General features: G+C 48.3%; 1 long non-coding RNA gene across 1 annotated transcript; it reads left to right on the top strand.

Moving 5' to 3' along the window:
- Positions 1-145: 145 nt before the first annotated feature.
- On the top strand, positions 146-24,094 carry LOC122495139. The gene is made up of 4 exons (XR_006300342.1): positions 146-655; positions 17,197-17,307; positions 22,433-22,622; positions 23,739-24,094. It is a non-coding gene; the product is annotated as an uncharacterized LOC122495139 (long non-coding RNA).

Below are 24,094 nucleotides of genomic sequence, written 5' to 3'. Positions count from 1 at the left end.
CGCGGGGCGCCGGCGGCTGGGTGCCTCGTGACGTCAGCCCCGGCGGCGGCGGCGGCGGCAGGGGCGCCTCCCGGGGCGCCTCCCGGGGGAAGTGGGTGCGGCCAAGCTCGCGCGGGGGCGGGGCGCTGGGCGGCGTCCCAGGGAGCGCGCGCGCCCCCCTCGAAGGCCTCGCCCGGGACCCGGCGGAATCAAAGGGGCATCTTCACTTCCGCGGGCCGGGGCCGCCGCTCGCCCCTCCGCCGGCCTTGGAGGGCGTTACGGGGCGCCCCTTCCGCGGGCAGCGGATGGCAGCCCAGCGCCTTTGCGGGCACCGCCTGGACAGCTTGCGCGGAGGTCTTTCTTTTAGTCCTCTGGGAATAATGTGATGCTAGACATGCTGGACTGAGAAAGGAAAAAGCAAAACACAAAAGCAAAAAAAAAACCCCATTTGGGTCAATGAAGGAGCGTCAGGCCGCAGCGACGGGGGAGGGGAGCGACTTAAGCAAAGTCCGCTGCCTCAAAAATGCACGTTGGTCTGTGGGAGGTGCAGGTGAGAAGCCAGAACCCAGGCGGAGAAGGGACCCCTTGCGCGTGTCACCTAAGGTTTGGCAAGCCTTGACTACGGTTACTTCTGAGTCACTCTGGTGTCCGTGTCTCAACAGCCATCAGAACCTGGGTAAGGCGGCCGTGAGGGGGTGACAGGCAACCCTGAGACCGCCCACACCCACACCGGGCCTGGCCCTGGTATTGCAGGGTTGAGTTTGGGGGGGGGGGGGCGGGGAGGCAAGCAATGTCATTGTTATGCTCGCTTTTCGCCGGTTGCATTTTTTTTGGTTAATATTCTATTCTTCAATCCTCCTGTTCTCACTTTTCTCTAGAGTAAAAATTCCCCTTCCCTCTCCCGGGGTATTCTACCGGCAGTGAATTAGGGCTGCTTCTATTTCTTGGGGTTCATACTGGCCACCAGCCCGCTTTCACAAGGTGCATGGGGCTCATTCCCAGAGCAATTAAAGCCTGTTGTTTAAAGGGAGCCTCTGGGGAATGCTCGATAATGCTCACCTGGGCCGTCATTATGTTTCTATCTCCATGGATACGTATGTGAAAATTCATTGATCTGTACATTACGGGTGTGTGTGCTTGGCCGTTTAGATGACATGCCTCAAGAGGGTATATTCTTAGAGTTCACGCAAGGGTTTCTTGAACCCCTGCTATGTGCCCAAACGCTTTGCTAAGCTCGGTGGCCACGGGAAGCTCATGGGCCAAGGAGGGGCTAATTACAATGTGATAACCGCTGTGGTGGAAATAATTGCTGGGTGCTGAGAGTCTCCATTTAAATCAAGCTACCCCAAATTAGGGAAAGAGCGGCAGAGTCAGGTTTTAGGAGCTCTTTGTAATAATGGCATCTGCCCTGAGTTGTGAGGAGGAGGGAAACAAGGTGGTGGGCGGGGGGAATAATTTCTGTTGGGAGATCAACATGAGAAGGTGTGCCCTTACAGATGGGGGTGCACACTTCCTTGTGTGCACCTGCAGGGTGCACTGAGGCCTTGATGATCCACCGGGGCTAGAAAGGTTGGGGTTTTCCAGAAGGCGGTGCAGGATCTCTGGCGCGTCTGACTTGCATTTGAAGAGAAGCTGACAACCGGATAGAAAGTGGCCAGGGAGGCAATGAAAAAGCACCGTGGAAACAATTCGGGTGTTTTTTCCGCGGAAGAAAGACTACCTTTTCCCACGTGTTGGTTCGCTCCCTTGGCCCTCTGCTGCAGAAGCTTCTGAAAGAGAAATGATGCTTTATTGTGTAATCTGGCCTTTGTTTAGGACGGGGCACAGCCCCCTGGGGTACGATAGTCTAGTTTTCACTAGACTCTGCAGCTGGAGGAGAACGTGTGGGGCAGAGCAGAAGAGGAGCCAGGTCATCCCCATTGTCCAGACCAGTGGGGAGGTGCTCCCAGAAACATGAATGTGGTTCTTCACATTCCTTCTTCTCCCCCTGAATTCTAACTATTGCTGCGAGGATCTGTGGAAGTAGTAAAAAATGTGGACACGGCACATAAAAGCTAAACTTCGGTTTCTCTATGTGGTTTGCAACACTTACTATATTTAAGACATATCGGGATGCTTGCGTGTCTCAGTCAGTGATTAAGTGTCTGATCTCGGCTCAGGTCACGATCCCTGGGTTCATGAGTTCCAGCTCCGTGTAGGGCTCCTTGCTGACAGTGCTAAGCCTGCTTCCGATTCTCCCTCTGTCCCTCTCTCTCTCTCTCTCTGCCCCTCCCCTGCTCACATTCTCTCTGTCCCTCTCAAAATTAAAAAAATAAAATAAGAGAGAGTATCTCTTATATCTTATTATGCCTACCGCAGGCTATATGAAATCTTTTTTTCTCTCTCTTAAGATTGCTACACAAAAATGCTGCACAAAACTGTTTGTGAAAAAACCTGGCCTGATTGCCCTAATCTGCCTTTTTCACCTCTGACCTCTAATAATTGCTGACAATGTCACAGGAGGAGACACAGACACGTAAATAGGTGCTACTCGGTGTTTGTCTAATTGTCTTTGTGATGTTTCAGCAATTTATTCATTACTAAGATTGCATAAAAATAATACTTATGATTACACCAAGCCTTGTCCCCTAGTTTCAAGAACCTGTCATGTTTAAAACTCATTTGGGTAACCTCACTGTTCAGGATTCTCTTACGAATTTTGCATCTCTGTATATTGGGAACAGAATGATGAACACCAATGAGCAAGACAATTTGAAAATATGTATCCGAGGAAAATGAGTAAATTGGGAATGTATGGAGGGATGGTGGGGCGGGGCTTAGAAAGAGAGAAAATAGTTGAGGCCACCGAATCTAAGAGATTAGAAAATCACTTTTAGAAAATAACACAACCTCAGCAAAGAAAGCCAAAATACACATAGGAACTCTTACAAGAGTCTGCTCACTTTTGTCTTCCAAAAGTAGCTGGAAAGCTTGTAATAGGAGAGAAAAATAAGGAATAATTAATTCTCACTTCAGGATCGACGTAGCATCAAGCTAAGCGTAAGAATGAGCTAGCAGTGCCCCAGTATTGCTTTTTTTTTTCCTTAAAATGTTTTCTGGTAGAATCCTACAGTGAGCCCGTGACCAGTCACATACAAGGAGCCGTGCATACATGTTGTATTGTTTATTCGTCCAGCAAAGAGATGCTTTTGTGTTGATAATATTATTGAAGCAATTTTGCCTTCCTATTCTCACCATATCTAGTCCTTATTCCTAGTTTTCCCTAATTTCCTTGTCACTGAGCCAGGAGAAGTAAGCCCAGATAAACAGGAACCATATTCCAAAATGCAAACACGTACGAAATGGAAAGGAAAACTGTACCCAGTTTCCAAGGCACAGCTGATAGAAGGAATTGGTTATTTCTGCTTTGGGGTTGACTATTGTGCTTATAAGAATTGGAATATCCAAACTAGAATAGTCTACACTTGACCAGTGTCTGTCAGGGATGTGCTTACCGGAGATGAACAACCTTACATCAAGATGGTGGCCATCTGTATACCAGCTGGGGCACCCAGTTTAGGTATCGCTCCCTGGTGCTACACAAAAGGTTTTCAAGACTTCGGAATGGTTAAAGAGAACTGAGGTCACACTACCGTGTGTCCCGAAAAGGTACAATCTGTCTATGGCAGGTGCACGGGCACGGGCAACAAGAATCACTCCAAGACATTAGCTTCCAAGCCCTTCCCACTGGGCTAGCAGTCACGCCCAAATCAGCAGACGAGCCACTGCCCTGGCCCTATGCCGGAGACACCATCGAGGGGCCGTGACTGTCGGTTGACGCACAGACTGGACCTGGGCAACTGCAGGCTCCCCACCCCTGTCCTTGGGATGTATGTTTTATACATCGTCCCCACAGCGCAAGCCATTTCAAGGGTACAGTCTTGAGGGAGTCAGGTGTTGTTGCTTATCTGGACAGTATATGTGACTGAACCCAGTTAAGGCCTGTTTACAGACTTAAGATTCTGGCCAGTGGGTGTGGAGATCTTGCCCAAGACAAGCCCGGTCTGTAAGGCCCCTGCCTGCTTAACCCGCCACCCAGCCCTCTGCAGTGGTCTGCCTCCTCCTCCAGTCTCTCCCTGCCCTCCGTGGGTGTGTACAGAGGTGGGGTGTTCAGATTTCACCTGGGGAGCTCCCAAGGTTGCGAACCACCACCCTGGTCTACAACCTCCTGTGGGTTTTTTGCCCCCTTATGGTCCTGGTTCTATATCACTGCAATTCTGCATCATTCATCCCATCTTTCTTCTTTTAGTGATCATGAAACATTCATTAAAGGCTGGTTGTGGGCTTCTAGTGAGAGAAACGAGGCTGCTTATGTCCATCCCGGCGCTTAGGTCACGGGCAAGGGAACCTGCAGAAGGTAGCCAGGTGATACACTAATCCAGGAGGCAGAAGGGAGGCCAGCCTGGCCCCGGGAGGAAACCCTGAGCAGTCCTGAGCTAGAGGACCAAGGGGGATGGGCCGGTGGATGCTCAAAAGGGCCTCCTCCCATGTAGTGATAAGGAGTTTGAGCTTTGGGGTCATCGGGGGGCTTTCAGCAGGACAGTTGAAGGGCTTGGTTTGTGTTTTAGAAAGGTGTCTCTGGACAGTGGATGAAACAGAGCCTGGCAAAACCGCTGGAAGAAACTTCTTCCTTGTCACTAAGGCGGGAACATGTTCAGCCGTGTCAGGAGGGTGCTGGATACTGAGGTCTGTAGCTTCGAGGGCAGCAGGCTCCTGGCCAAGGGGTGGACCCAGGCAGAGGGGGTGGAAACTCATCTCAGTGCGTTCAGAGGCACCGGCCACAGCGGATGGACTGCGTATGGGATAGAAAATATATTGAGGCTTTTGGGTACGCAGATCAGATGGAGGAGAGTTTTGAGTACCATTCTACAAGCTAAGTCCCTAGTCCCGCGAGCAATGGAGAGTTCCCGAAGTTTGTGGATGGATCTCGTTCTGTTGTTTGTTTGTTTTTACCAAGAACGTCGTAGACTCAAAACACCAGTCCCCTGGGGTCCCAGACACTCCAGCTTGACCTCCATTATCAAAGCAAAACTGTGGTGTGTTCATCTTCAAACCCAGGTCTGTAAATCAGGCCTCCAGCCTCCAGGGGTAGTCTCTAAGCCAGAATTAGATCCGTGGAAAGTAATGAAAATAGCTGTGAGAGTCATAGCCCACGGACATCCCTTCAAAATGTAACAGCTTGTTACCTGTTACTAATTTTAGCTCACTAGAAATTAGGCACAAAACCTGGTGACCCTTTAGGCTGTGATAGTGGCCCAGGGCGTGTTGAGAACACGCACGCAAGGCGTGTCGCCTGTATCCCTCAGGCCGTGTACGACTGGGCACAGCTGGGTGTTTACAGCCAGGCGTGTTCACGGGGACCCCGAAGCTTTACAAGACTCAAGCGTCTTCTGAACCATCAAAGGAGTTTTAGGATTTAACACAGTTCAGAGTTGAGTATGTTTGCAGCCAATTCACTGAAACCGGATGGTTTCTCTGTACCCCATTTGCATTCTCCTGCACTTTCCCCCTGCCCTAAGCCAGAACGACCCCCAAAACCGGAGGCAGAGTCCGGGCTACCTGGACAAGAGTCTGGCTGGGACTGAAGGCCATTCTCCTTTCTCTAGGGAGAAGATACATGTGAACCCAGGGGTGGCCTCTGCTTCTAGGGCTGGCTTTCTGCAGCCCCCCACTTCCCCTGGTGTCGGGCAGCAGGATTTCTTACAGAAACTCTGCCAACAGCTAGCATCCAGCATACCTGTAGACAGTTTATTCTCCTGTGGATGAAGTTGCTCTCTCTCTTGCCCTATCAGGAAGGGAGGTGGACAGAGTTGCAGCGGAGAGGCTCCTTCTGCAAGAATGTCCACCCCAGTGGGTTCCAGAGAGGACCCTGGCCACACACCTTGTAAATGAAGCCTGTTTCGCAGGACAAGGGGCCATCACACAGACATGCCCACCACCCCCAGCCCGAGAAGCAGGATTTACAACTGCCTTTTCAAGTACAGTAACCCACAGTCCCAAAGACAGGAAACGCTGGAGTAAGTTTTATTCTGGTCTCTCCTTTATTCTCTCCACCTGGAGTAACCATGTGTTAAGCCAGCCCAAAACAGTGCTAGTTTTTGCATGCTGTCTGGCATGGTTATTTTTAAATTTTTTTTTCAAGTTTTATTTATTTGAGAGAGGGAGAGAATCTCAAGCAGGCTCTGTGCTGTCAGTGCAGAGCCTGATGTGGGGCTTGAGATCATGACCTGAGCCCAAATCAAGAGTCGGATGTTCAGCCAACTGAGCCACCCAGGAGCCCCTCTGGCATGGTTATTAATACCACTTTGCTTTCTTTCTCAGAAGTGTCTTGATTTGATCGATAAATTATATGGACTCCCCATCTAACTGCAGGCTTTTGACAATCGCTGAGAGCCCTTCTTTTTTTATTTTTAAGTGTATGAAATTTATTGTCAGATTGGTTTCCATACAACACCCAGTGCTCATCCCAACAGGTGCCCTCCTCAATACCCATCACCCGCCCTCCCCTCCCTCCCACCCCCCATCAGCCATCAGTTTGTTCTCAGTTTTTAAGAGTCTCTTATGCTTTGAGCCCTTCTTCTTAAAGGCTCTCGTGCCCGTATCCCTCATTCTCCAGTGTCAGGGCCTCCATGCCTGCTCAAGCTGCATCACCTGCTGCCAGTGTGCCCCCCTCCTCTTCCATATCCAGATCTTCTCAGGCTGTGTTCCTCATTCTTGGAACTAATGAGGGTTTTCAGTGAAAGCCAAAGAATGTGGAATTGGGGGAAGAATTAAACTGGAGCTATCCATGAGTGTAAGATCATGATGTGATATTCTAGCCATGTCCATAGAAAGAGCCTAGAATCAATGGCACCCCATGGCAGTGAGCTCACTTAGAGACCAGGTGTTGCTTTCTATTTCCTGCCAGAAAAGAACAGCGGCTCCTTAGAGAATTGGCTGATACTTGGTCTACGTTAGGAACATCTTGTGTGCCAGGAAGCAAGATATGTTCAAAGATTATTTAAAAATCTATGTCACAGGGACACAGAAGCCAGCTTTGAAAGGGAACCCACTTACCAAATCTGGGAAACTTTGAGGATCAAAATAATCATCTTGGTAAACGATGATATTGAGTTAAAAAAAATCTTGTGGCTCCATAATGATACTCAAAAGGGGTAGGAGGGAGGCTCTGCTTTAGAAAAGATTCTAAGTTAATAAGTATAGACTGTAGATTTAGAAAAGCACCATTTTGTCAACTCTCAACGTAATCAGTGATTCAGGCAATGATCATCAATGACCCCCTGGGAAAAAGTCTAAGGAAGATGTGTTTAAATTTTTTTAAGTGTTTTATTTTTTATGTTTGAGAGAGAGACAGAGCTCAAGCAGGGGAGGGGCACAGAGATGAAGACAGAATCTGAAGCAGGCTCCAAGCTCTGAGCTGTCAGCACAGAGCCTGACATGGGGCCCGAACTCACGAGCAGTGAGATCATGACCTGAGCAAGAGTCAGACACCCAACCCACTGAGCCACCCAGGCGCCCCGAGGAAGACATGTTTACATGATCTCGCAGGTTACTTACTAATCACACAGTGTGTCTTTGCATTGGAGATACCTCCACCTTATCTGCACCTCATCACGCTGAGCATCTCCAGAAGTGGGACAATGTGACCTTGTGAGTCCCCTGACCTGATGTTACAGGAGGGACACAACAAACCTTGCTGGAAGCATTTGACCTGAACCAAATCCTAACAGCAACATCCTACGTTCTACAGGTCAATTGACCTGGATCTTCAGGTGTTTGATATCGACAGAGGAACAGTTTGAGGAGAAGAGATGTTAACAGCCAAATCAATGTGTGAGACTTGATTGGATTCTGGGTCCAAAAAAATGCCATCGAAGACATTTGGAGGAAAAATAAGGAAGATTTGAGTCCAGATTCTATACTAGATGATTTTATTGAATTAATGTTGCTTTTCTTAGGTGTGATAATGGTGTTCTGGTGACGTAAGAGAAAGTCCTCCTTCTGAGTGGTACAACACGCAGTATTTGGGGGTGAAATGCCGTGACGGCGTTTCAGCACTAGGGAAGTATAGATAGAGAAACAGAGAGATGGGGGAAATGGGTGTGGTGAGATGTTGGTGAATCTGTGTGAGGGGTATCCGGCTGTTCATTGTACTGTTCTTTCAACTTTCCTGTGGGTTTGAAATCTGTCAAAAGAAAAAAGAATGTTTTCTAGAAGACTGTGAGAAAATAGGAAATAAAGTTCTCATAGTTTTCTTTTTTTTTTTTTAAACAGACAGTCCCCTTCTCTTTCCTCTTCCTCAAGACTGTGACCTTCAGTGGTTTCTTCTTTGCACAAACTCTTGCTTGACTTAATATCATTGTGACAACCCCGAGCAAGGGAATCCAATGATGGCAGACACATTGTAGCTACAGGAAATGAGATGTTTCTGTCTTCTCCAGAGAACTGAAGCTTTTCTTTAATTCACTCTTCTATTGAGCAAGAGCCTATGTACTAGGTACTTAATCTGTGTACTGTGTACATTGTTCTATGTACCCGATCCTTGTACTTTGTACGAGATCCTATGAGAGGCACCATGAGTGATACAAAGATGAACATCAATATGGTTTCTGCCTTCAAAGGGCTTAAAATCTAACGCACAAAAATTGGCTCAGTGGACAGGTTTTGAATGGCTGTTATGAGCTAAACAGAAGACCAGGACTAGGGATCTAATTTTATCTATCTATCTATCTATCTATCTATCTATCTATCTATTTTTAATTTAGTCCAAGGTAGTTAACATACAGTGTAGTATTGATTTCAGAAGAAGAATTTAGTGGTTCATTACCTACATGTAACACCCAGCACTCATCCCAACAAGTGTCCTCCTTAATACCCATCACCCATTTGGCCCATTCCCCTACCCCAAGCCCCCAGAAACCCTCAGTTGTCCTCTGTATTCTCTTATGGTTTGTCCCCCTTTCTGTTTTTATCTTATTTTTCCTTTAGGGATCTAATTACTATTGTTACTATTAAGATCTATTAGTATCTATTATTATACACAGTCCCTGCCATCAAAGAGCCTCTTGTCTTTGAGAAACACAGACACATACATCAATTTCAAGACAATAAGACTAGCGAAAAGATCTTTATCATTGTCTAAACACTATGACCAAGCATCCAGGGACAGCTTACGAACAAAGAGTACATCTGAGTTAAGGCTTGAGGAGTGGGTTGGAATGTTTTCAAAACAAGTTGGTAGGCGTTCCAAGTAAATTGAATAAAATATGTAAAAGCATGAAGGTATGAAATGACATGTTTGGGGATCCACAGGTGCTAAATATAGCTAGAATTTGGGGTTTTTAGGAGTCAGAGATACGGAGCTGGGAATAGAACTTAAACTTGTTGATAAAGAGCTTTCATGTTACATTGAGGGGTTTGAGCTGTATTCGTTAGACCGTGGGAGACTTTGGTGGTGTAAGTGTCATGATCAGATTCTTAGGTGACCCTAGTGGTGGAGTAGCTTGTGGATTGGCAGGAGATAAAGCAGAGAGACTGGTTAGGAGACTTTAAAATAGTCCAGGTGAGAGATGCTGAGAGTCGAAAGCAAGACAGGGGACAGGGAGGCAGAGGAAGGGTAGCGGCAGGAGGCATGCTGTATACGGCACCAGTAGGGCTTTGGTGACTGAATGGATGTTGGAAAAAGAGGGAGAGGGGATTGTCAAAGATAACCCTGTGTTGGGGTTCTCCAGAGAAACAGAACCAATGGTGTGTGTGTGTGTGCGCACGCACGCGCACGTGTGTGTGTTGTAGAGCTGGGGAGGAGGGATTTAAGGGATTGGCACCTGCGGTTGTGGGCACAGGCAAGTCTGAAACCTGCTGGGTAGACTTGGAGACTGGAGATTCAGGCAGGAGTTAATGTTGTAGTCTTGAGTCTGAAGGCAATCTGGAGACAGAATTCCTTCCTACTCAAAGGATTTCAGTCTTTTCTGTTAAAGCCTTCAACTGATTGGATGAGGCCCACCCATACTATGGAGGGTATTGTGCTTTTCTCAGTCTACCGACTTAAATGTTAATCACATCTAGGGACACCTGGGTGACTCAGTTGGTTAAGCATCCAACTCTGGATTTCATCTCAGGTCCCAATCTCCAGTTGGTGAGTTTGAGCCCCACGTCAGGCTCTGTGCTGGCAGCACGGAGCCTGCTTGGGATTCTCTCCCTCTCTCTCTGCCCCTCCCCTGCTTGCTCTCTCTTAAAATAAATATATAAACGTTAAAAAACAAAATAAATGTTAATCACATCTAAAAAATAACTTCACAGTGACATCTGGTGTTTGACCAAAAGGAAAAAAAAATGGGCACCATCACCTAGCCAAGTTGACACATAAAATTAAGTGTCACACCTCATTGTGCCACTGCTAAAATATGACGTAGAGGAGAAAAGTTGAGAACAAACTTAGAAAAAAACCCCATCAATTTAGAAGGTGTTAAATTTCAACTGGTCATGTCTAGTGGTCAATTAGAATATAGGAGACAGATCTTCCCTTCCTTTTTTTTTAAAATAGATTTTATTTTTAGGTAATCTCTATACCCAATGTGGGGCTTGAATTTACAATCCTGAGATTAAGAGTCACGTGCTGTACGGACTGAACCAGCCAGGTGCCCCGTTAGACATAGCTCTCTAATGGGCCAAATTTAGAGATCTTAGTGGAAGCCATGGGACAAGGTGAGGCTGTTCCACAAAAGACTGTTCATTCATTCAGCAACAAATGCCTCCTCTGTGCCTCTGTGAGCCAGACGGCAGACCACGGTGTACTCAACGTAATGTTCCTCTCCTCCTAGAGCGTAAATGTTAGAAGACTTGGCAGACCGTGAGCAAATATGCATATGGACATAAATCCTAGGCTGTGATGTATCATATATTCTGGTATCGTATACTGCTGTATAACAAACCGTCCCCAAACCCGGCAGCCTGAAACAACTTTTATTTGCTCACGATTCCGTGCACTGGGGTTGGGGAGAGATCAGCTGGAAGGGCGTGGCTCAGATCCACAAGGTGTTGTGGGGTTCACGTGTGCATCCAGCCCAGTTAGCAGGTGCTGGATGGCAGGAGGCTGGGGCTGTCAGCAGATGTGTCTGAGTCATCCCCCGTGTGGCCTCTCCAGCAGGCTGGCTTCAGGCTTCCTCACCTGGCAGCTGGCGGTCCGTGAAGGCATCCCCCAAGGTGCCAGCACGTCGCAAGCTTCTGGTTGGGTCACATTTTCTAACGTCCCAGGGGCCAAGGCAAGTCACATGGCTAAGCCCCGAGTCCGTGTGAGAGGCGACAGCACAAGAGCACGGGGACCATGAACATGACGTAACACAGGTTAAGTGCTGTGCAGAAAAACAGGACAGACTGAAAAGGGGAAGTGCTTTGGAAGAGACGGGGGGGGGGGGGCGGGTGAGAGAAGTGACTTTTGAGCAGACTTACATGAGGGAAGACAGCCAGTCACATGGAGTTCTAGAGGCAAGAGCGAGTGAGGATCGTGAAGTGAGAACGAGTTTGTGCTCCAGGAACAAGAAGCTAAAATGAGAAGAGCAGTGTGACCGGGGACGAGGGGTGGCAGAGGGAGGGAAGATCAGTGAGTGAGGAGAGGAGGGCAGTGGGGCCTCACGAAGGGCACAGCAGACGATGCACGGTTTAGATTTTGTTCTAAAAGACGGTAGAAAATTAATGAAGGGTGTTGTGCAAAACATGACTTCGTTCAATTTTCATCTCTTTTTAACAGTGTTTTATGTTTATTTTTGAGAGAGAAAGAGAGAGCGTGAGCAGGGGAGGGGCAGAGAGAGAGGGAGATACAGAATCCGAAGCAGACTCCAGGCTCCGAGCTGTCAGCACAGGGCCCGACATGGGCCTTGAACCCACAAACTGCGAGATCATGACCTGAGCCGAAGTCAGATGCTTAACCGACTAAGCCACCCAGCCACCCCTCATCTTTCTTTTTAAAGTTTATTTATTTTGAGGGGCACCCTGGGTGGCTCAGTCGATTAGGCATCTGACTTTGGCTCAGGTCATGATCTCACGGTTCATGGGTTCGAGCCCCACGTTGGGCCCTGTGCTGACAGCTCAGAGCCTGGAGCCTGCTTTAGATTCTGTGTCTCCCTCTCTCTCTGTTCTTCCCCCACTCGTGCTCTGTCTCTCTCTGTATCTCAAAAATAAGTAAAAATATTTAAAAAATTAAAAAAAAATAAAGTTTATTTATTTTGAGAAAGAGTATATGACCACATGCAAGCAGGTGAGGGACAGACAGAGAGCAAGTGAGAGAGAGAGAGAGAGAGAGAGAATCCCAAGGAGGCTCCACACTCAGCACTAAGCCCAAGGTGGGGCCCAATCTCAGGAACTGTGTGAGATCATGACCTGAGCTAAAATCAAGAGTGGGGCACTTGACCGACTGAGCCACCCAAGAGCCCCTCAATTTTCAGCTTGAAAAGATTGTCCTGGTCATTGATGAGGAGACAAGCAGGAAGCAAGATCAGTTAGCGATTACCAGACTAGTCAGAGAGATTGGTAGCAGTGGAGATGGTGAGAAATGATTGGATTTGGAACTCATCTGGGACACACAGCCAACAGCAATTGCTGATGCATCCAAAGTAAGATGTTAGGGACAGAGAGGAATTACAAATGACATCTAACACCTGTAGACATAGGGAAGATGGGGAGAGGAAATTCTCTCTTGGGAGAGGAATTCTTTCTTGGACATACTATACTTCGTATGCCTAATATGGGTCCAAGTGCAGACAAACAGGAAACTGGATATAAAAACTGTGAGCTCAGGGAAGAGAAAGTCAACATCCAAATGACACAAAAGCCCCAGGAATCCATGGGATAAATTGGAAGATGTGGTAGAAGGTACAGTGTTTTCTGCTTGTTCGGTTTTCATAATTAAGTAAGAAGTTGGGGGATGGGAGGAATAGTGACATGAAGTTTAAAAAGAGAGGGATTTTGAGATAGTGGCCTTGGGACCTAGGAAACCATGGGAGTCCCTTCACTAGGGAAGGGTGGGAGGGTGGATGTGATGGGCGGCCTCTGAAAATCATGGTCATAAGCTTAAGGTGAGAGTGTGCTTGGGTGTTTCTCCAGCAACATTCAGCCGCTCACATACAGACTTAGAGAATCGGGTTTACCGTGGATGGGTTTTTTTTTTTTAGGCTAAGTGGAGAAGAGGAAGGGATAAGAAAGGAGTTGAGGGTGAACACCATTGAATGATTATAGTGATGGACCAGAGATTCTAATCTGGGGCAGGAGGGAAGTGAAAAGCGTTGAAGAAAATGGTGGCTTCATGGCTGGGAGGTCCTGATGAGGTAACATGGTTAAAAAGTGTACCTAGCAGGGAGTATGCTAAAAAGCAGTGGAAAGGAGTCAGTGGAAGCTAGAATTTAGAGGGGGAGGAGGTCATGAGGCCGAAGGATCAAGAAGTCAGGGCACCGGGTGGATTGTTCATGTGAAAGAAGTCTGCAGAATCATGCTGCAGAGAAAGTCAGTGAGCCAGATACTTGGATGAGGAGGGAGTGTAGATGGTATGGTCTAATAGCATTGCTCTAAAGATCCTGAGGATTACATCGCGGAAATGAGAGAAATGGTCTGGAAGCACCAAGGGGACAGTTACGGCATAGTAGGCCCGGCGGTACAGGGCTGGGAACCAGAGTCCTCACCCAAGAGGGCTGCAGGGAACATGCCAAGTCTGAGTTAGAGCTAAAAGGTGGAACATTGGAGCACCTGGGTGGCTCAGTCGGTTGAGCAGCCAACTTCGGCTCAGGTCCTGATCTCACCGTTCATGAGTTCGAGCCCCGCGTCGGGCTCTGTGCCGACAGCTCAGAGCCTGGAGCCTTCTTCAGAGTCTGTCTCTCAGTCCCTCCCCCCACTCACACTCTGTCTCTCTCTCTCTAAAATAAATAAACATTAAAAATATTTAAAAAAATAAAAGGCGGAACATAAAAGAGAGGAGGTGATTATGGTCAGTTTGCAGGTGACAGATCATGAGCTGCTGAGAACACAGGGTGCGGCATCGGGAGAGAGGGAGGCACCTGTCGCGTGTGGCGAAGGGAGGATAAGCTGTTCAGGCTCGCTCCAGGCAGAAGCAAAATCAGAGTCAGCAAAGCTCATGCGGACTTAGCAATTGTTACTCACATGAAGCCAAGTTTTGCTTCTTCGGCCATGTCCCGAACTACTGAAATTGCCAGATAAGCACTCTATGAATAATTTATCATCATAGGTAATGTTTACTAAGCTTTACGTAGCTCTCTTTGAAGAACTCAATCTCATCCTATATATCTTGGGTATCTTCAAAGTTTTACATTCTGACTTAAGTTTATTTGAAATTAATGGAAAAAACCAGGAATCTAAGGAAGAATGAATGTGAAATCATATATAACATGCAATGAGATGAAGCTGTTCTGACCTGGGAACAACACCACACTTGGCACAGTAGCTGCACTTGGGCCTACTACTTGGGCGACTTGGCCATAATCCACTGGATTTGTTTGGTTTTTGTAGGTTCCGCATTTGTGCATTAAAAGGCAACAGGATGGGGGCCTCACCCTGAATCTTCTAGTTCTTTGGTGATGACACCAATTCCTGCCATTCCCCCTGGGATACCATAGCACTTTTGATTCACCATCTTTTCCACGGAGGGGAGTCGTTTCAGAGCATTCTCCTTGACATCTGCACTGTGGTGGTAGTCTTACCCTAAGGCAAGGAACCAATGTGAGGCGAGGTTGTGCAACGACCAAGCATGTCTAGTTCCGTTATATGTTTGGGGTCTGGGAAAATGACCTCCAGATGGGGCCACGGACCCGCTGTAGCCACTGTAACTTGGATCTGGGGCTGGGATCCACTTATTACCTAGCCCCAATATTCCTGACTCTAACAGAGGCCTGTGAGGATGAGTAGAGACTCTAGGTGTTAATGTCTACCAATCCCCTGTCAAAGAGTCGTCAAAACGCTTGGGTATTCCTCAGCATTGTTATCCAAGTAGATCCCTTTGGTGAAGGACCGGGAGATCAGACTTGTGTGGTATGGCAGGGGGCTGGGGAGACAGTCTTGCCTTCAACCAATGGGCTTGGGTCCAAAAACTGGGCCAGGCCGGGAAACCAGGCAAGGACTTGAGACTTTTTATTGGGGTGGTATCCCCTCAGCTTCCGGGTCATCCATCCTTGACTTTTTTTTTTTTGATGTTTATTCATTTTGAAAGAGTGTGAGTGCATGTTTGAGCAGGGGTGGGCAACGAGAGAGGGAGAGAGAGAACCCCGCATGGAGCCCAGTGCCGGGCTCAATCACACAACCACATGATCATGACACGAGCAGAAATCAAGAGTCTGACGCTTAACCCGCTGAGCCACCCAGGTGCCCCATCTTTGACTTCTTCTAATCGTACAGATTGAGCAGTCTCTTGTTGGCTACCCATCTGTTTTGCCCTTAGGGATGCAGTAACTAATAGCGTTTTGAGTTAATTCCCTTGGATGTTCCTTTCTGGCTGGGAGAAGAGTTTTTCACATTTGAGGGAAAGAGTCCTCACGAATATCTCTTGGCCAGAGGGACAGAGCGTGGCAAGTGACAGCCCGTTGTCCACCGAAGCTTGTTAATACAATCAGCACGTACACGTTCTCCCCTTACGTGATGCAGAGTGTAACTGAAAAGGTAGCTGCCCAGCCTGGAGCTACATTTCCCAGCATCCCTTGCATAGAAGTAGTGCCAGGTGATGTCACTTCTAGACTGAGGAGGTTAAAAGGCATATGTTCTTAGCCAGTCAGTTGCTCTCTTTTTGCCAACTTTGTTTGGGGCTAGGGTAACCTTGGAAGATAAATGTTGAAGAAGGCAGAACCCCTGTCAGCTGGGCCCCTGAATAGCTATAGGAGCAGAGCCAACACCCTCCTACCATTACATCCTTCTTGGTCAGTTATGCAAGCAAGAAATGGTCCTTAATAGCAGTGGGCACTTGAAATGTAGGTGTTCGCCAAAGCAGCTGGGGTTACCTAACACATACTATGCTCTCTATACATTCTTTATCAAATCTACCTAGAAGAAAATCGTTTCTGTAAGGATGGATTTTTACCAGATTTGAAGGCGTGTCTCTGATGGTCTGGCTAGAGTATAGGTTATGTGACATATGTAAACATCACCGGAGAGGCCCAGGGACGTTTTTCAGAGCTGGGCAGTTATTCACAAGTGAAAATGAAGTATAACCGGGGTGCCTGGGTGGCTCAGTCCGTTGAGCGTCTGACTCTTGATTTCAGCTCAGATCATGATCCCAGGGTCATAGGATCGAGCCCCGCACCGGGCTCTGCTCTGAGCACAGAGCCTGTCTTAAGATTTTCTCTCTCTCTCCCTCTGCCCCTCTCTCCCACTTGCACTCTCTCCTCCCCTCTCTAAAATTAAAAGAAAAAAAATGAATTATAATAAAGGACAATGTTAATACAATCAACAAGTACACATTTTCTCTGTCCTAAGCTCCTTGATATAAGCAGTCACGTGGGTCCTTGTAGGCTGTACATCTTACGTACCTCCAGTTCTCTGGCCGTGCTTATCCGGGGCTCTCTGGATGCTCTTGCCACCGATTTAGAGGAAACACTCCCCTGGAGGCCGTGGGTATCGGTTTCCTATTGCTGCTGTAATAAGTTACCACCGACTCAGTAGTTTAAAGCAGTAGTTTATTTGCTCACAGTTCTGGAGGTCAGAAATCTGAAATGAGACCCACAGGGCCAAGACCACGGTGTCACCAGGGCTGGCTCCTCCCGAGGGTTCCAAGCAAGAATCCTTTGCATGCCTGTAAGTTGCCTGCGTGGCTCCACTGTGACCCCTTCTCTGCATCGCTACAGCCTGTGGCTGCTGTCACCACGTCTCCCACTACTGAGCCTGATCTCCTGCCTCCCTCTTACAAGGACACATGATTGCACTGGCCCCACGAGGATAATCTCAAAACCCTCAGTGTGATCACATTTGTAAAGTGTCTTCTGCCGTAGAAGGTAACCCTCACAGGTCCCGGGGATTAGGATGTGGACACCTTCCAGCCTGCCACAGTGTGGGATGTGGCTTCCATGTGGCTTTGAAAGGCACCAGCTGGCAAGGAAATGGGAGGGGACTGGCTCCCCACCTAGTGCACTTCAGCCAATGGGAAACAGGAGACAGGACCAACTCAGGAAATGTCTTTTCTTCCTTCTCCAGGACGGCTGCTCCGAGGCAGGAGTTTCCTATACAACCTGTGCAGACACATCCCTCGTGGCCCTGGTCTTGCTGAGCAACTGTCGGGTCTCCTGGTGGCCCGCGGGGAAGCAGGTGCGAGCACGGCAGGGCAGTGTTTTGCATGGCTTCCCATCCTTCTCTGCCTCGCTCCCTTACCCTCGCCGCCCCGGCTACACTTCCCAAAGCACTAGCACTTGACCTCTGTTCTCCGGGGGGGGGGGGAGTCTCAGCCAGGGAGGCCCCCACATTGAAAGTTACCATTTCCTCTTTCGTTTAAGAACCAATTCCTGAGCATCTAGCGTGTTCAGACCTGGTCCTGGTTAAGAGTGACGATAACAAACACAAGAAGATTTCTGCTCTTCTAGAGATGACCTTCTAATTGCAGAAGACTTACCATGAACAATTAAGTTAGAAAATGCTATTTCGTGGCAAGTGCTCCTTACGGCACGGTGATACAGTAAAGGCTCTTCTATATTTGGTGGTGAGGAAAAGCCTTTCTGGAGAGGTGACATTTAAGCTGAGGCCTGAACGACAAAGAGTCACAGGTGCAGAATCAGGGGAAGAAGAAGTGGGCTGAATGGCCATGTGACATCACATGGGGACCCAGTCTTGCCTTCAACCAATTTGCAACCGATGTGCTTCTCACACGGATGGTTCTAGGTGGCACGGTCTGGTTGAACAGCAGCACAACTTTACTTTTAAAAAATTCATGATTCTACCGAGCAACGGAAGGCCAGATGGTTTAAAATGCAAAATAAACACTTGAAGCGGGAGCTTTCTGCTCGCCCGTAAATGGGACTTTCTCTTTGTCGTGAAGGGATGTGTTTTATTTTAGAAGTAAGATTTCCTCCTGCTGTGTTTTCAGCTCAACCTCATTTCAGAGGAAGGACCGTGAAACCAGAAGTTCTGAGTCTCTAGCTCCCTCACGTGTATCAGACAGAAATTGGGTTATAAGCCCATTTCCTTCTGTCTCCAGCGTGGTTTTGTTTTTATGATTAGCTGGTATTTGTGTCACAGTGCTTTCTGCTTTGCCTCATTTCAAATGCTTTTGCAAGATCAATTTACATCGTAACTCCGAGCATGGCCTAAAGGAGACGTGGGCTTCGTAACCAGAGGACACAGCATCTCTTCAGATTTTCTCTTCGATAGTAAATGTGTTTAATAACACTGTAAAATGTATTATGAAAAAAAGAAAAGTTATAAATGGTTGCTGCTGCTGTATAGAAATGCAGTTGGGTTTTAAAGGAATTTCGATGTTTTATCTAGTGACCTTGCTACATTCATCAACTCTAATAGAAAATCCAACACGATCGGTTGATAAACTAGGTGCTTCATCACGTTAGCTGTAAATAGTGACACTTTTAAATCTCACCCATTCCTCATACATTTATTCCTCTTTCTGGCTTACTGGCATGGCCAGAACTTCCTCAGCGGGGTGGGGGAGGGGGGCGGCACTTATCTGTCCCCCCTGCGTCAGCTGAGTGGCCTTGCAGGTGGGGGGGGGGCGCTGGAGTCATCTGCAGGCCCAGCATTTGCATGTCTGGCGGTTGCTGTTGGGAAGATGTGCCCCTTTGGCTCTAAAAGCACGTGTCCTGTGTCCCGAGAGCCTAGCAGATGTCGTAGTGCCCCCCCCCCGCCCCCGCCCTGTTAGACCTTAGCTTTGGGTGTCATGTGGGAGCCCTCCTGTCACACTCTGCCGGGAGAGGAGAATTAGACCCCACCTTTTCATGGGAGGATCGTCAAAGAATTTGTGGATATGTCTAAAGACAGCACGGTGGGTTCTCCGGCCCACATTATTTACATTTCTCCTTCACACGTTTCTGGGCACGTGATGCCAATCCCATGATTGGGGCTCAGCTCCACTGACTGGGAATCATTCTCCATGGGTTCTTGGATATACCCTGAGTCATCCTTTTTTTTCCATCAGTGCCACAGACTTCTACGCCTCCCGGTTTCCCCTGTGGGAACGACGGTCTCCATGGCAGTTATGGCTGCCCCACGACTGTCCATGGGGGACAGAAAACTTGCCTCTGTTGCACACAGCTCTTCCAGTCCGTGTTAGCCAGCTGCACTTGAGAAACTACACCCAACGAGCCTCGTTCACCCTGGAACTTGATTGACGTGACAAAATCTTGGGCTTGAGGCCCGAACCCTGGATGCCGTAATAAGCAAGGCTTTGATGGGTCTGGAGAGGGAGGAAGTGTATTTTGCATAGAGCTAGTGGCTGGAATAATCTGCAGACGCCCCCGCGTGTTGAGGTTGAGAAGACAGACCAGTTGGGGGACAGTCCCTGTGGGGCTTGTCTGTCTCTCTGTGGCCTCCTTACATAGGTGTGTTTAGCACAGAATCTTCAGGTTGGTGAGATTTCTTTCCTTTCATGTCTGCCTTGTCCTCCTCAGGTGTAGGTCGCCCTGGCCTCACAAGCTATACGGTATCTGTTCTACCACATTCTATCAGAAGTGGAGTGACTATGGCTGGCCAATATTCACGGGGATTAGAGTTCACCTTTTTTATGGGAGGGTTTATCAGGAAGTTGCAATGTTTTTTTAAATTTTTCTAATGTTTATTTTGAGACAGAAAGAGTGAGTGAGGGAGGGGCTGAGAGACAGAGAGAGGGAACCCCAAGCAGGCTCCGCACGGTCAGCCTGACGTGGGGGCTGCATCTCATGAATCCATGACCTGAGCCGAAACCAAGAGTTGGATGCTCCACCGACTGAATCATGCAGGTGCCCCAAGAAGTTGCAAGGTGTATTATTTTGTTGTTGTTGTTGTTTTAAGGTTATTTATTTTGAGAGGAGGGTGGGTGGAGAGAGAGAGAGGGAGAGAATCCCAAACAGGCTCCACACTGTCAGTGCGGAGCCCAGAGTGGGGCTTCATCCCACAAACCGGGAGATCGTGACCTGAACTGAAACCAAGAGTTGGACACTCATCTAAATGAGCCACCCAGGCTCCCCAAGAAGTTGCAACATTTTTTAAAACTACCACACACGCTAAATTGCAAGGGAGGCTGGGGAATGGATTCTGTAGCTTAGCGTTGACCGCAAGCTACGATTTAGGGGAATTCTATTATAAAAGGTCAAAGAAGAAAAAGGACAAATGGTCAAAGGGCAGATCCCCAGGGGGTGGTTAGCAGTCTCCACCCCAGGCAGCTTTGCAAGAGATTAAAATCAAAGCCAGGTTGTCACAGCCGGAGAGATTATGAGCAGGGCGGAAGGTCATTTCAGGCAAGAGAAGAATCTGTGTGGATGGATACCTGGAAAAAGGACCGAGGGGGTCACGTGTGTCTGTCTACATCAGGGGAAGCTGGTGATGGCACAGTGGTAAACGAGGGGCGTGTCCACGTAAAGAAAAAAACAAAGGATTTGGATTTTCGGGTAGCTTTGTGAGAGAAGCAAGCTTGGATATGAATGCTCTGTCCCCTGTAGTTTTGTCATTTTTCCGCCAAGTGTACTTAGATTATAAAAGTGGCCGTAATTCTTCAACCTCTTGAGTGACTTTACAGCAACTTCCATCATGATACGGAGGGGCGCCTGGATGGCTCAGTCGGTTGGAGTCCCACTTTGGCTCAGGTCATGATCTCGCAGTTCGCGTGTTCGAGCCCCGCATCGGGCTCTGTGCTGACAGCTCAGAGCCTGGAGCCTGCTTCGGATTCTGTGTCTCCCTCTCTCTCTGCCCCTCCCCTGCTCATGCTCTGTCTCTATCTCAAAAATAAGTAAAATATTAAAAAAAAAAAAAAGATATGGAGTCTGGTTCCCCACCTCTTGGCTCTGGTCTGGCATTGGGTCTGGCTTTGGCCAGTAGGATGTCGCAGACGTAACAGTGTGCCAGTTTTGAACGTAAGCCCCAAGAGGCTCTGCCTATACCTACTCGCTTTCACGAGACCTTGCCAAATGCCGAGAATCAGCCAAGGCCAGCTGACTGCGACCAAGACAGAGATCACATGGAACAGAGCTCAGCCCTCCCACTGAGGCCCCAGACACATGAGAAAGCCGAGGCAGCATCCACAGAGTTGACCCGGATGCAACCGAACTAAGTCATGAATGAGCCCAGCTCCAACTGATGACCTATAGAATCGCGACCTGAATAAATTGTTTCAGCCACTGAATGCTGGAACGACTTGTTGCACAGCGAAGCTGTTAGAGCAAGTTAAAGAACCTGCTTTCTGGATCTCAGGATCCTCAGGGTAAACACGGGTTTGCTGGCACCTCCACCATGGCTACTGGGGGGCCACGATGGGAGGGAGGATGGTACGCGAAGCCTGAAACAGAATGTTCTGAGCAAATGGTACGCTAATGTCATGGATCACATCAGAGAAAGATGGTCCAGGGAAAGACACAATGAGACTAAAAGGAGGCATTACTTAGAAATCCCCATTCTGCTCATTTCTGTCTCCTGGATTTTCCTCGGTCATGTGTTCTACTAGCTTGTGCTCACGTATCACAAATCTGCATTTTTCGGCTCCGCTGTCTTTGAAAACTCCCACCCTCACACTCTCGCTTGCTGGGCCCCTTCGACACATTAGCAGGTGGTCCGATTAGAGTCAACTTGTTTCATCTATTTATACCTTTTACCCCCCAACTTGTCTCCAAGCAATTAAGACAATTTTTCTATTTCCTTTGCAAACCCCACTGAGATTGTGTGTGTGTGTGTGTGTGTGTGTGTTTTAGCCCAAATAAGGATTTAGTAAATATTTAGTAAATTAAAGTCAACTAAATTATGTTGTGGTTGGTGTTGATCATTGGGGTTACCTTATTTCTGATCAGGAGGCCTGTTACATTTGCTCAATGTCAAGTCACTAAGTAAACTTACAGAGAACAGTTCCCCCAAGAGATCAGAGTTACCAGAATCCCTCATTTTTATTTTCCTTTCTGGCATGTCTTGAGGGATTGATGAGAATTCTAATTCGGCAACTAGTTCCCACCAGCAATGTCTGGATGCCTAGGGGGAGTCGACCCTGTTTATGTCTCAAGCCACTAATCAACCGTAATCCTGTTCTTACTTGAAAGGGAAAAGAAGTCTCTGGGAAAACGAAAGATAGGAACAAATGATACACTTTGAAAACCGCTTTAATTTTCCCACAGAAACTTTGCCCCACACAAAGTGCTTAAAGCTTTCTAAGTATCTTTTTACTTGCTTTAGAGGTTTTCTTATGAAGAAGATGCAACTTTCTTATTGAAAAATTGTTGACTGATGTGTCCTTTCTTTGGCGTGCAGGCAGGACCAAGCTTTCGGAGCCAACCACACATCCCATCCAGCTCCACATTGCGATGTCACCTTGGAGCCTGAAACGAGCCATGGTGGGAACGACGGACGCCATGAAAACCGGCCAACACTACAAAGCGGGACTGTTTTCCTCAGGGAGAGCCGGTGGCTAAACATTTGCCAGCACATCCCTGCCTAAGCTCCAGGTACCTGGGAATTACAGCTTTCCTCTTCTTGAGCACAGACACAAAGCTTCACCAGGAAAACATCAGGCACCTTTCTCCCTGCCGGGCAGACTACTCTTCAGTGGGGGAGCCCATAGAATGGGGACAAAATGAAATCATGATCAAGATGTGTGCTGAGTAGGGAAGAGGGTGGCGTGAGACAAGGCGAGAGGCAGGCGGGACGGAGAACACAGCCCTGGAGTAGAGATTCGTATGTTGGTGAGACAAAGTTATAGGAGAGCTTTTAGGAGAGGGATGCCTTCGGGTACTTTATAAGGATCCCTCCAGATGTCTGGTCTGTCAACAGCATATATAGGGGGGAGGGTTACTTAGAAATCCCCATTCTGTACCTGAGGTGGTAGAACACAGAGGCCAGTGAAGATGCTGTCTGGAGCTAGGATAAGGGAGTTAGAGCATGGCTCCTGACCTTTGCCCGAACAGCCGCCCCACACCGTCTCCTCCCCCACACCTGCACTTGGGCTGCTTCCAGGGCCTTCCGCCATCCTGCAAGGCCAGCGTAAGACCCGGCACTCCCTCAGCTGCAGTCTTCCCTGGCCATCCCGGCCACGTCTCTACCTGCTCTGGACAGGCATGACGCTGGATTTCTTGGGCCATGTGAAGGGAGGACAGTGCCGCTCTCCTGGAGAGGCTTTCGTCCGTATGCTGATGGCTCGAGTAGAAATGAGAGATGATGCTGAGCCAGTCTATGCTGATGAGGACGTGCAGGGAGAGAAGGGAAGCAGACGGCTCGTTCAAAATAGCGGACAAGAAATGCTTGAAGCAAGAACCTCAAAACTGGGGGCTCTAGTCCTTGTATAAATCGTGGAAGCAAAATCCTAATTATAACGGACCATTGTGATCCCGTTCTGTGGTTCTGCAAAATGTTACTATTGGGGAAACCAGGCGAAGGGTATCTGGGTCTCCCTGTGTTAGTGCAGCTTCGTCTGCATCTGTACCGCTTCTAATGACACATTAAAACAAAGGAAGCTGCTGACCTGTAAAGGCCTGTGTGTAGAGACCTGTGTTCTGGCTTTGGTGCTGCTGCAGTGCCTAAGTTGAGGCACTCTGCCTTCCTTTGCCCACTTGCTTCATTTACAGCTGGGGAAGAGGCAGCCTTCTGCGAGGCTGGAAGTCACAGAGTGAGTCCCGAGTGGTGAGCAGGGCAGAAGGCCCTTCTGCCAATTTCCCTGTGGGCTGGAAATGAAAAAACCACCACCCATGGAGTCTAGCTCATCTTCCTTCTCATCTCGAGGCCACAGGCGCTCACCATCACCTGCCTTCAGGGGACTTCCCAGTCCCTGTGGAGTGGGAAGCCGCTCTGGACACGAGCAGAGGTGAGATTCAGAGGTAAGAGAAAGGGACATCCGGGGGACTGGTACCACTCATGCCCCACGTCTGGCCAGGGCAACCAGGTGAGATCCCAGGGTGAGTGCTTGGTTCTTTGGGTAGATCAC

Source organism: Prionailurus bengalensis, chromosome A1 (assembly GCF_016509475.1).
Source record: "Prionailurus bengalensis isolate Pbe53 chromosome A1, Fcat_Pben_1.1_paternal_pri, whole genome shotgun sequence".
In the NCBI taxonomy this organism is placed as follows: Eukaryota; Metazoa; Chordata; class Mammalia; order Carnivora; family Felidae; genus Prionailurus; species Prionailurus bengalensis.
This window is presented reverse-complemented; position numbering and strand designations above follow the sequence as displayed.